The following is a 12,505-nucleotide window of genomic DNA, read 5'->3' as shown; positions in this document are numbered from 1 at the left end:
TTACTACTTCATTGCACACAAAAGCTAACATCAGAGTCCTTTGGAGAGGGGAATAGGTTAGTTAACACTTTATTGCCTCTCAACTTCAAGTATCTTCTTTATTGCTTGCACTGTAATATTGGATTTGAACACTTTAAATATTTCTATTTTGCCAGCTGGCATGAGGTCAAGCTTTGCTAGTGGAGGAAGCTTCGTTGCACACTTTCAGGTGTGCTGTTAGCATCAGGTCCCTGAAACACACGTGGCTTCTTTAGCTCCTTACTCCTACATCTCCAGCCAGTTCTCTAGGATCTGGCCTCTGCTATGTATGATGGTCAACAGCACACAGTAGCTTCCTCTGCACCAGCTCAGAGAGTGTAATGGTAGATTCCTTCTGTGAGACACCTTCCCATGAACAGCTTTCCCTAGCACTCTAGTAGGCAGATATCCAAAAAGAATCGCAGAGTGAATTTTCAATAAGTTACACTCATGCAATGTCCTGAGGACTTCTCTGCCATCCAGTGACTCATGAATGTGCCTTCTCTAGAGTTTCTATCTCAGTGCTGGACAGGGGAGGTAGGCTCTTCCTTGGGTACCTATTCTGAATCTTGGGAATGGTGGCTGCTCCTTTTGTCTCTTACTCGTGTGTGTGTGTGTGTGTGTGTGTGTGTGTGTGTGTGTGTGTACACAGAGGGAGAGAGTTCTTTTTGTTTCTTTTATCCCTTATTCCAATCCTGCTATTATTAAGGATTATATTAACTTTACATGTTCAAATTAGTATGGTTCCCATCTCGTGACTGGATGCTGATGCAGGGAAACTCTGGTCTCTGACTTTGGTATTTTTAAAAATAGCAATGCTTGGTATAATTAACTGATTTAAAACTTTTAAAAAATAAATTTATATTGGTAAATGTTTAAATATGAGGAAAAATTGACATTAAAATATTTTTAATAAGTGTTTCCTATTCAATAACCAAGAAACAGATTTCATACCTATTACACACATGTAGACATAAAGGCATATGGTTGCTATTGGACTTTTAAAGAGTTTGCGGGACAGGAAAGGCAAAAACATTTTATCCTTAATGCCAACTATAACTAACTATCTGGGTTAGTGGCTATCTGGGTTGATACGGATCTCAAGGCCAGAAAGGAATGATCTGAGGCGTCAGATACAGGTAAAAGACTGGGACTGGTGGAAAAGCACGTCGTCTGTTACCTAGTCAGTTTCACAGATTTAGAAAACTGAAGCACAGAACATTTAAGTGACTTGCCTAAAGCAAAGCTGTATAACGTAAAGGCTGTGCTAGACTCATATTTATGACTTCCAATGCATTGTTCTTTACATGTTGCTGCTCTAGATGATGATGGTGATTTGAGGTCAGGTCAGAAGCACAAACAATTTAAGATGAGGCTTGTTTACCTTACCTATTAGGGTCCAGATGTGTTTTTCTGGGAAATCAGATTCATTGCCCACCATAGTCACAAACAGACTGGAAATAGATTTACAGAATTTTCTGCCTAACTCTAGAAATAGGATGGCAGAAGAGTCATTACATTAAGAAAGCTCAATGCTTTGTCATTTACTTTCAGACATATTAATTTGGATTTCAAACAAAACAGATTACAAAAGGGTGTTTGGCATCAAAACGAAAGAGCACAGAAATTATACCTAAACCTATTACATATAAACACTGGACTATACAATTAAATATGTTTAACAATTACAATGCTTATTTGATTGTTGGGGAAGATGACAGCTAGTAGTAATTTGGACTTTGGATAATAGGGATTATTTTCCTGGAAAATGGTATTTAAATTTTTTGCACCTACTTGCCCAACCTTTCTTAACAGATGCTGAGTTTTCTGAAAAGAACATACCTAGATTCTATGGAAATTAGAAATCTAGCCTTTTTAAGAATATAACTTCTGGCCAGACGCAGTGGCTCACACCTGTAATCTCAGCACTTTGGGAGGCTGAGGCGGGCAGATCACCTAAGTCGGAGTTTGAGACCAACCTGACCAACATGGAGAAACCCCCATCTCTACCAAAAATACAAAATTAGCCAGGCATGGTGGTGTATGCCTGTAATCCTAGCTACTCTGGAGGCTGAGGCAGGAGAATTGCTTGAACCTGGGAGGCAGAGGTGGCAGTGAGCTGAGATTGCACCATTGCACTCCAGCCTCGATAACAAGAGTGAAACTTGGTCTCAAAAAAAAAAAAGGAACTTCTGAAATACTGGTGAAAAGTAGATCTCCCATCCTCACACTTGGAGGGCTACTATCTAATACAAGAACACAAGGCCACACGACAGTGTCCTCTTGAGCACCTTAATCTCACCTAGTCTAGTCAAAGGCAACACAGGTTCAAGCTTTCCTGCTAGACTTCAGAATAAAAAATTTTTTGAAGTGCATTTCTCACTTAAGGACACAATATATAAAAAAACAAGAGCAAAAAGGGAAATCCTTGTCTCTTTAGATAAAATATTTGTTGCCAGAAGTGTAGTGACATTTTGTTGTTCTTAAGTAGAATCAGTTTTGATAATGTGCTCTCTTTTCCTTTAGAAATTGCCTATCTGTACTTTTCTTTAAAAGTTTTACCTGTACATCATCCTGTTAAGGATATGGCTAGTGCCAGTGCATGGAAGTGACCCTTGATGTTTATTTCTGAAGAAACAAAAAAGATGACTACTAGATGATACAGAGAAGCTGGAAGCTACTGATTTGTTAATAGAATCTAAAATCTGCAACATAAAAACAGATTAGTCTTCTTTGCTCAACTCACTCCTAAACATAAACTACTGGCTGCGAAATGGGTCTGGCCAAAAAAATTTCCTATTCAGAATCCTGCTACTTACTTTACTTTAGAAATAATTATACATTTCTTTAAAATTTAGAGTAAAACAACCTTAAATAACTAAATAAAAAGAGCAAATAACAGAACCTAGTCAAGGTGTCTGCTTTCCCTAACCATTTGTTCTACTAAAAAAGAATTTTTCCTTAATAATCCTAATCACAGCTCTCCAGTGTTCAAAGACCAAAGGGGTTAGGTACTTAGTTTAGTAAACAGAAGTTGTGGGACAAGCATCCAATGCCCCTGAATATTAACTTCATTATTTTAAGCTACAATTCCTAGAAATAAATTTCAATTCTTTCCATTCTGTATACTGATTCTTACCTCTAGTCAAAACAGAACATTATTCTGGCTCTAATATTCAGTTCCATTTTGTCTATCACAGTCACAATTAGCCAATGACTACCAGATACACTCTACTGTGTTTTGCAGATGTAAAACTTAGGAATTAGTGTTATAATCCTTACAGAAAAACCTAAATAAATACACTTAATTGTAGCTTAATTCAAATAGTTTTAAATCCAATACTGCATTTAAAAAGAACCTGTTAATATATGTTGCTCTGCTTGTACATGGGCCACCAAGTGACTGTCAGTGGAAACACACTAACAGAAAAAAAATTTAAAATGCAGTATCTGCCATCTTGTGGTACAGTGAGGAAATGCAGCAATTGAGAAGCTTCTAAATGCTGTAATCCTCCTGAGCATTTCTCCACATTCCTCATGTAAATAGCCAATGATAACAACATGATAGTTCTATTTTTCTGTAATCCACTTAATACTGTTTTCTTGAGATTAACCTTTAGTAAATAACAGAGGCACTAAGATGCCCCTAAAGTTATCAAATACTATTCTTATCCTTGCTAAAATCAGATCTCAAAAGGATTGCTTCTGTATCTACCATAACTCAGTAGTCTGACACTAGTAGGGATCAAACTGCAACAAAAGGCTCATATACAACCCATCTGGCATCTAAAAGAACACTCAAAAATGATGAGTTACAAATCTGCTTCCCACTCTGTCTTTTTTGTCATTTTTCTTGACTTGGCTTCTAAGTTTTTGTTGGTCCACTGAACTAATTGTTTTTGCTATCAAATATACATTTCTTTCATAGTTGACTTTGGTGTCACACTTAGGCCTTTTCCAGTCTATTTGCTTTAAGAATCTCTTCAGGTTTTTCATAGCGACAGTTTAATCTTTTCCTGTTTAAATCTTCTAGTGGAAGGAAGAAAACTACTGAATTTTTTCCATTCACTTACCAGTTGCTATCCCAATACCACTTACAAAATAATGTCTTTCTGTGCCGATTTCACATATTTTTATCTTATATGAATTTTTAAAAGTACTGAGGTATTTTGACATCCTAAGTTACACTGACCTTACTTGACACCAGAACCATAGCTTCTTTACATATTATTTCTAGAAATGTTTGTTATTTTTATTATAAATGGGGGTCTTCGTTCTTCCAACAGACCTGGTCACTGAGTATTACTGATTTCTGTACATTAATGCTGTACCAAACCACCTTGCTGAAATTGCTTCAGATAATTCTCTTGAGGCTTTAGTTTTAAGTAATAAACTATTTAGAAAAACAAAACCTCTTAAATACACCCAAGGAGATGCACTATGGTACTTAAGTGTACAATTTCAGTATGCTCATGTAATGAAACATAGTATGTAATAGTCAAAATGAATCACACTTAACACATGTCAACAGGGGTAGATCAGAATGTTGAACAAAAGAAAGCACAAGGCCTTTATCTCCTAGAATCCGGGCACTGAGCTCAGTTCCCGCCTTTACTGCTCCATCTCGTGAATCCACTCCAGGATCTCCTAGGTGACTCTACCACAGGCCCTGTTGTCCTGTGAGCTGCAGGTACTGGGAGATCCATAAGGAGGATGCCAGAACATCTGGTACCTGGGAAATGGTATTTTCTTATTTAAAACTAAGTAAGGATCATCATGGTGGACGGGAGGCAGAACTAGATTGCAGCTCCAGCTCGGACAGACAGCAGCATGTGGGGGCTCACATTTAAGAATTTTAGCTCCAGAACCACTGCAGGAATAAATCAGAAATCCCAAGAGGACCACAGACCCTCTGAAGGAAGCAGACTGCTCCTGTAGGACCCAGAAGACGCCCCAAATAGTGTCAGTACCCAAGCGGCAAAAGTGGGAAAAGGAGATCCTCCACCCTCAAACATACACTCCCGCTAGGGAAACTCAAGGTCTACTTTGCAGGAGAGGATTCTGACCTTACCTGGAAATGAGTCAATTTAGAGAGCCCAGGAAAATACAGGGGTAGAGGAAACAGCAGTAAAGACCCTGGGAGCTTGCTGGGTCTCCAAGCAGGCCATTCCTGCCTGGGATCACAGGGATCCTTCAAGAGGGCAGCCAGAGGCAAGGGGATAATGCCACAGAAAGAAGTAAGTCTCCCAGCTGAACTCTGCAACAACTTGAACCAGTGGAGAAGCCTCCTAGCCAGAACTTGTCATAGCACATGAATCCTGCATTCAGACTCCACAGGCAGGGCAAGAGCTAAAGCCCTTTGCTTTTGCAGCAGGGAGGCAGGTAGGCTGGGGCAAGTTCTCAGCCCTATTTGCCCACTGCATGGAAACAGGCTTCGTGTTGTTGGGGGTGGGAGGGCCTTGGTGGGAGTGAGACCGGCCTGTCAGATTTCGTGGGAGCTGTGTGAGGCCTCTGACTGCTGGCTTTCCCCCACTTCCCTGACAACCTGCATGACTCAGCAGAAGCAGCCATAAACCTCCTAAGTAACTCCATTGACCTGGGAACCTCACCCCAATCCTCCACAGCAGCCACATCAAACTCTGCCCAAGGAGAGTCTGAGCTCAGACACATCTAGCCCTTCCCCAACCTGATGGTCCTTCCCTACCCACCCTGGTAGTTGAAGACAAAGGGCATACACTTGGGCGTTCTAGCACCCTGCCCATCACGGGGCCCTCTCCACACTACTACAGCTGATGCTTTCTGGAAAGCGCCACCTCCCAGCAGGAAGCCAATCAGTACAAAAACAGAGCATTAAACCACCAAAGCAAAGAACCCTCAGAGAGTCCCATTTCATTCCCCTGCCACCTCCACCGGAACGGGTGCTGGTATCCATGGCTGAGAGACCCACAGACAGTTCACATCACATGACTCTGTGCGGACAATACCCAATACCACCAGCCTGGAGCCTGGTAGACTTGCTGGGTGGCTAGACCCAGAATAGAGATAACAATTACTACAGCTTGACTCTCAGGAAGCCACATCCATTGGAAAAGGGGAAGAGTACTAACCACATCAAGGGAACACCCGCTGGGACAAAAGAATCTGAACAGTCTCTAGTCCTAGACCTTCTCTCTGACAGAGCCTATTCAAATGAGAAGGAACCAGAAAAGCAACTCTGGTAAAATGGTAAAACAAGGCTCTTTAATGCCTCCAAAACAATCACACTAGCTCACCAGCAATATATCCAAACCAATCCCGGAATTACCTGAAAAAGAATTCAGGTTAGTTACTAAGTTGAGCAGAAAGGCACCAGAGAAAAGCAAAATCCGATGCAAAGAAATCCAAAAAATTATACAAGAAGTAAAGGGAGAAAATACGCAAGGAAATTGCATAAAGAAAAAACAATTGGCGGGGCATGGTGGCTCATGCCTGTAATCCCAGCACTTTGGGAAGCTGAGGCAGGTGGTGGATCACGAGGTCAGGAGTTTGAGACCAGCCTGACCAACATGGTGAAATCCTATCTCTACTAGAAATACAAAAATTAGCTGGGCGTGGTGGCATGTGCCTATAATCCCAGGTACTCAGGAGGCTGAGGCAGCAGAACTGCTTGAACCTGGGAGGTGGAGGTTGCAGTCAGCGGAGGTCACTCCACTGCACTCCTGCCTGGGCAAGAGAGCAAGACTCTGTCTCAAAAAAAAAAAAAAAAAAAAAAAAAAAGGAAAAACAAAATAATCAAAACTTCAGAAAATATTGGACACACTTACAGAAATGCAAAATGCTCTGGAAAGATTCAGCAATAGAACTGAACAAGTAGAAGAAAGAAATTCAGAGCTCAAAGACAAAGTTCTTCAAATTAACCCAATCCAACAGACAATGGGATTCTGTTAAACAACCAAACCTCAGAATAATCAGTGTTCCTGAGGAAGAAGAGAATTCTAAAAGTTTAGAAAACATATTTAGGGGACTAATCAAGGAAAACTTCCCTGGCCTTGCTAGAGACCTAGACATCTAAATACCAAGAAGCACAAAGAACGCCTGAGAAATTCATTGCAAAAAGATCATTGCCTAGACACACTGTCACCAGGTTATCTAACGTTAAGACAAAGGAAAACAATCTTAAGAGCCGTGAGACAAAAACACAGGTAACCTATAAAGGAAAACCTATCAGATTAATGACAGATTTCTCAGTAGACACCCTACAAGCTAGAAGGGACTGGGGCCCTATCTTCAGTCTTCTTAAAACAATTATCAGCCAAGAATTTTGTATCCAGCGAAGCTAAGCATTATATATGAAGAAAAGACACTCTTTTTCAGACAAATGCTGAATTTGCCACTACCAAACCAGCATGACAAGAACTGCTAAAAGGAGCTCTAAATCTTGAAACAAATCCTGGAAACACATCAAAACAGAACCTCTTTAAAGCATGAATCTCACAGGACCTATAAAACACAGAGAGAATTTAAAAAAAAAAAAAAAAAAAGCCATACAGGCAATAGCATGATGAATGGAATGGTGCCTGACATCTCAATACTAACATTGAATGTAAATGGCCTAAATGTTCCACTTAAAAGATACAGAACTGAACTGGTTATCCTAGTTAGAAAAAGAAAAAAGAAAAAAAGAGATACAGAATCACAGAATGGATAACTCACCAACCAACTACCTGCTGCCTTCAAGAGTCTCATCTAACACATAAGGACTCACATAAACTTAAAGGGATGGAAAAAGGAACTTCATGCAAATGGACACCAAAAGTGCGCAGGAGTAGCCATTCTTACATCACACAAAACAAACTTTAAAGCAACAGCAGTTAAGAGACAGACATTATATACTGGTAAAAAGCCTTGTTGAACAAGAAAGTATCACAGTCCTAAACATATGTGCACCTAAGACTGAAACTCCCAAATTTATAAAACAGTTATTACTAGACCTAAGAAATGAGACAGACAGCAACACAGTAATAGTGGGGGACTTGAATACTCCACTGACAGCACTAGACAAGTCATCAAGACGGAAAGTCAACAAAGAAACAATGGATTTAAACTATACCTTGGAACAAATGTGCTTAAACAGAACGTTTCATCCAACAACCATAGAATACACATTCTATTCAACAGCACATAGAACTTTCTCCAAGAAAGACCATATGACAGGCCACAAAATGAGCATCTGAAAGAGCACCAACAATCTAAGGTCACATCTCCAGGAACTAGAGAAACAAGAACAAACCAAACCCAAACCCATCAGAAGAGAGGAAATAAGATCAGAGCAGAAATGAAATTGAAACAAAAAGAAAAATGTACATAAGGCAAATGAAACAAAATTGTTTCTTTGAAAAAGTAAAATTGATAGACCATTAGCAAGATTAACCAGGAAGAGAGAAAAATCTAACTTCATTAAGAAATGAAACAGGAGATATTACAACTGATACCACAGAAATGCAAAAGATCATTCAAGGCTACTATGAACACCTTTACCCACAAACCAGAAAAACTAGAAGGAATAGATAAATTCCTGGAAAAATACAACCCTTCTCAATAGATGCAGAAAAAGAATTAAGACAAAATCCAGCCTCCCTTTATGATTAAACCTCAGCAAAATCAGCATACAAGGGACATACCTCAATGTAATAAAAGCCATCTATGACAAACCCACAGCCAACATAATACTAAATGGGGAAAAGTTGAAAGCAATCCCTCTGAGAACTGGAATAAAACAAGGATGCCCATTCTCACCACTCCTCATCAACATAGCACTGGAAGACCTAGCCAGAGAAATCAGATAAGAGAAAGATATAAAAGGCATCTAAATCAGTAAAGAGGAAGTCAAACTGTCAGTTTGCTAACGACATGATCATTTACCCCACTCCTACAGAAAACTGCTAAAACTGGTAACAGAATTCAGCAAAATTTCCAGATCCAAGATTAATGTGAACAAATCAGTAGCTCTTCTATACACCAAGAGCGACCAAGCAGATAATCAAATAAAAAACTCAACACTTTTTATAACAGCTGTAAAACAAACAAACAAACAAATTTAGGAATATACCTAACCAAGGAGGCAAAAGACCTGTACAAGGAAAACTACAATACACTGCTGAAAGAAATCACAGATGACACAAATGTAAACACACCCCATGCTCATGATGGGTAGAATCAATATTGTGACAATGACCGTATTGCCAAAGCAATCTACAAATTCAACTCAATACCCATCAGAATACCACCATCATTCTTCACAGAATTAGAAAAAACAATTCTAAAAGTCATATGGAACAAAAAAGAGGCCACATAACCCAAGTAAGACTAAGCAAAAAGAACAAATCTGGAGGGATCACACTACCTGATTTCAAACTATACTATAAGGCCATAGTCACCAAAACAGCATGGTACTGGTATAAAAATAGGCACAAAGACCAATGAAACAAGAATACAGAACACAGAAACAAACCCAAATACCTAGCAACCAACTGATCTTTGACAAAGCAAACAAAAACACAAAGTGGGAAAAGAACACCCTTTTCCACAAATGGTGCTGGGATAATTGGCTAGCCAGATGTAGAAAAATGAAACTGAATCCTCATCTCTCATCTTACAAAAAAATCAAGATGGATTAAGGACTGAATCTAAGACTTTAAACTAAAAATTCTAGAAGACAATATTGGAAAAACCCTTCTAGACGCTGGCTTAGGCAAGGACTTTATGATCAAGAATCCAAAAGCGAATGCAATAAAAACAAAGATAAAAAGCTAAGACTTAAACTAAAGAACTTTCAATGGCAAAAGGAAAGGTCAGTAAACAGACAACCCACAGAGTGGGAGAAAATCCTCACAATCTATACATCTGACAAAGGACTGACATCCAGAATCTACAACAAACTCAAATCAGCAAGAAAAAGACAATCCAATCAACAAGTGGGGTAAGGACATGAATAGACAATTCTCAAAAGAAGACATGCAAATGGAAAACATGAAAAAATGCTCAACATCACTAATGATCAGGGAAATGCAAGTCAAAATCATGATGCAATACCATCTCACTCCTGCAAGTAACGGATGGTCATAACCAAAAAGTATAAAAACAGTAGATGTTGGCGTGGATGGGGTGATCAGGGAACGATTCTACACTCTGTTGAGAATGTAAACCAGTACAATCCTATGGAAAACAGTGTGGAGACTCCATAAAGAACTTTAAGTAGAACTACCATTTGATCCAGCAATCCCACTACTGGGTATCTATCCAGAGGAAAAGTCATACGAAAAAGATACCTGCACATTCATGTTTATAGCAGAACAATTTGCAAACCCAAAATCTTGGAACCAACCCAAATGCCCACCAACAAACCAATGGATAAAGAAACTGTGGTATTATATAATGGAATACTACTCAGCCATAAAAAGAAATGAATTAATGGCATTCACAGCAACCTGGATGAGACTGGAGACTATTATTCTAAGTAACTCAGGAATGAAAATCTCACTGATATGTGGTAGCTAAGCCATGAGGACATAAATGCTAAGAATACTACAGTGGACTTTGGTGACTTGGGGACAAAGGCGGAGGGGTGAGTGACAAAAGACTACAAATAGGGTGCAGTGTATACTGCTCGGATGATGAGTGCACCCAAATCCCACAAATCACCACTAAAGAACTTACTCATGTAACCAAACACCACCTATACCCCAGTAACGTATGGAAAAATAAAAAAAATTTAAAAAGCTAACTTACAGAATTGTCCATATGTAATTCCATCTATGTTTCACAAACACTAAATACATTTCATTATCCCCCTAATGAAGAAACTAAGTTCCTTAGTTCCTAAGGTCAAAGGTTTATAGATTGCTAGCAAATATGCAGCAAAAGTGCAAATACAAGGATAAAATATTCACAAACTTCAGAAGAGTGATTACTTCTTTTTTTTGAGACGGAGTTTCGCTCTTGTTACCCAGGCTGGAGTGCAATGGCACGATCTCGGCTCACCGCAACCTCCGCCTCCTGGGTTCAGGCAATTCTCCTGCCTCAGCCTCCTGAGTAGCTGGGATTACAGGCACGCACCACCATGCCCAGCTATTTTTTTTGTATTTTTAGTAGAGACGGGGTTTCACCATGTTGACCAAGATGGTCTCGATCTCTTGACCTTGTGATCCACCCGCCTCGGCCTCCCAAAGTGCTGGGATTACAGGCTTGAGCCACCGCGCCCGGCCAAGAAGAGTGATTACTTCTTAAGACTAGGAAGGAGGATTACAAATGATAAAGTACATGAAGAGAGCTTCAATTTCGGTATATTTTAAGAAAAAACACTGAAGTAAATATAAAGATACTTGTTAAATCTGGGTGTAGGCACAGCTGTTCATTACAAAAGTCTAGATGCTATTATAAATGTCTAAAATATTTAACAGAAGCTTGTAGAGAAATAGTTTTTTCTTTTAATATTTTACCAAAAAGATAAAGAAATACCAAAAAGTGAAAGAAATCTTTCACTGAAGAGAAAGATTTCTTGACTGAATTGTCTTCCAGCATTCTGTAATCTTTAATCTCAAAAGAATCAATTTGGGCCTGACAAAAAGGGAGATTTCACTGAGTTTGGCAAGTTCCTAAAATGTTTTTTCTTCTTTGCACATCTTGCTAGCAGGAATTACCCCCATTTGTCTGCTTCCTGGCACTAGAATGTAAGCCGTCCGTGAAAGTATTTTTCCATTATATTCAGTTACACTCCCACAGTCTTAAAATGGGCAGACACTCAATAAGCAGTTGTTGAATGATAAATCACTTGTTTATTTCCTTGACTTAGAAACCTGGATTCCATGTAAATGCAGTAAAAGCAGCAGGTTTTGTCTGAATAGCAGGTTTCATTTTAAACCAACAATATAACACAGGCAAGTCTGGTCAATACCAGTGCTGGTAGTTTATTCTTTCAATTCAGAACTTCCATTTCAATTTTTGAGACTCTTTGGGTCAGCTCAAAGAACTCCTGTATCTCAATTGCAGAGCCTGCATTATTTATTAATTTCACAAATTATAACGGGATATTAATCTTCACTGATACTAACTGGCTAACCTATAGAAGGGCAAGGTCACAGAATTTCTATAGCAAAAATAAATAATTACTGTAAATACTCTTCCCAAACAAACAACAAATAGGTATCTTTCAAGCTGTAATCATCTTTCACCTAGAGTGTTCTTAAGTCTACAGAAACGATGTCATTAGCCTTTGAAACAAGATTTCATACTGTAATAATAAACAGACAAAAGACAATCCAAGTACAATTTTTTAATAAAGATAATTACAAAAGATGGAAAAATCAGCTCAGAAAGGCCAATTACTTCTTTAATAGATCAGTTTTTTTTGACATAATAACTCACATCAATTTTAAATACTATCACATAAAGCATGGTGGAGAAAAGAAATTTTGCTTCATAATTAGAAAAACTCACAATAAAACTTGCC

The sequence above is a fragment of the Saimiri boliviensis genome, chromosome 4 (assembly GCF_048565385.1).
Source record: "Saimiri boliviensis isolate mSaiBol1 chromosome 4, mSaiBol1.pri, whole genome shotgun sequence".
Taxonomy (NCBI): Eukaryota; Metazoa; Chordata; class Mammalia; order Primates; family Cebidae; genus Saimiri; species Saimiri boliviensis.
Note: the sequence above shows the minus strand (reverse complement) of the source record.